Source organism: Palaemon carinicauda, unplaced genomic scaffold (genome assembly GCF_036898095.1).
Source record: "Palaemon carinicauda isolate YSFRI2023 unplaced genomic scaffold, ASM3689809v2 scaffold58, whole genome shotgun sequence".
Taxonomy (NCBI): Eukaryota; Metazoa; Arthropoda; class Malacostraca; order Decapoda; family Palaemonidae; genus Palaemon; species Palaemon carinicauda.
In genome coordinates this window covers 133,205-135,000 of record NW_027171849.1, presented here as the reverse complement: position 1 = coordinate 135,000, position 1,796 = coordinate 133,205, and positions in this window count along the sequence as shown.

Genomic DNA, 1,796 nt, shown 5'->3' with positions numbered 1-1,796 from the left:
ACTGACATTATTCGTAATATCTATATATAATTTTCGACATTCGTAATACTGGTATCTAATTTTTGACATTATTCGTAATATCTGTATCTAATTCTGAAATCATTCGTAATGTTTGTATCTAATTCTGACATTATTAGTAATAATTGTATATAATTTTGACATTATTCGTATTATTTGTATCTGATTCTGAAATCCTTCGTAATATTTGTATCTAATTCTGACATTATTCGTAATATTTGTAACTAATTTCTGGCATTATTCGTAATATTTGTATCTAATTCACACATTATTCGTAATATTTGTATCTAATTTCTGACACTAATAGTATTATCTATGTTATTTTTTTCGGTGAGAATTCAACAACTTGCATTAAATAAAAACATATTTTATGCTGAAGATAATTCCATAATTTGTATTAACATAATTATCTATCATTAGATAATAGTTATCATCTATTAGTTAACCCTTTTTTATTTGTTATATGACATTTCCTCAAAATTAAATCCCAAAACTGGTTCTAATTCATCTCAGACTTGAAATGAAACTAGAAAAATAACCTAAAAATCATCACCATCTTCTCCGACGCCTATGGATGCAAAGTGCCTCGGTTAGATTTCGCCAGTCGTCTCTATCTTGACCTTTTAAATCAATACTTCTCCATTCATCATCTAATTCATGCTTCATAGTCCTCAGCCATGTAAGCCTGGGTATTCCAATCTCCTAGTGCTTTGTGTAGCCAAGTTAAAAGTTTGGTAAACTAATCTCTCTTGGGGAGTGCGAAGAGCATGCCCAAACCATCTCCATTTACCCCTCACTATGATCTCATCCACTTATGTCACCTGAGTAATCTCTCTTATAGATTCATTTCTAATCCTGTCCTGCCATTAAACTCCCAATATTCTCAAATATCAAAATTAGGATCACCTGAAGATAAGATCCACCACTCCAGACTCGCTCAGGGTAGCTGATCTTCTGGTGAAAATGTTTAGGGTGACTGATCTTCAGGTGAGAAAGTTTTGGGGTGGCTGATCAGGTGAGAAAGTGTGGGTTGGCTGATCTTCAGGTGAGAGAGATTCGGGTGGCGGATCTTCAGGTCAGAAAGATTCGGGTGGCGGATCTTCAGGTGAGAAAGATTTGGGTGGCGGATCTTCAGGCGAGAAAGTTTGGGGTGGTAGATCTTCAGGTGAGAAAGTTTTGGGGAGGCTGATCTTCAGTGGAGAAAGTTTTGGGGTGGCTGATTTTCAGGTGAGAAAGTTTGAGGTGGCTGCTCTTCAGGTGAGAAAGTTTTGGGGTGTCTGATCTTCAGGTGAGAAAGTTTTGGGGTGGCTGATCTTCAGTTGAGAAAGTTTTGGGGTGGCTGCTCTTCAGGTGAGAAAGTTTTGGGGTGGCTGATCTTCAGGTGAGAAAGTTTTGGGGTGGCTGATCTTCAGTTGAGAAAGTTTTGGAGTGCCTGATCTTCAGGTGAGAAAGTTTGGGTGTGCCTGATCTTCAGGTGAGAAAGTTTTGGGGTGCCTGATCTTCAGTGGAGAAAGTTTTGGGGAGGCTGATCTTCAGTTGAGAAAGTTTTGGGGTGGCTGCTCTTCAGGTGAGAAAGTTCTGGGGTGCCTGATCTTCAGGTGAGAAAGTTTTGGGGTGGCTGATCTTCAGTTGAGAAAGTTTTGGGGTGGCTGATCTTCAGGTGAGAAAGTTTTGGGGTGGCTGATCTTCAGGTGAGAAAGTTTTGGGGTGGCTGATCTTCAGGTGAGAAAGTTTTGGGGTGCCTGATCTTCAGGTGAGAAAGTTTGGGGTGGCTGATC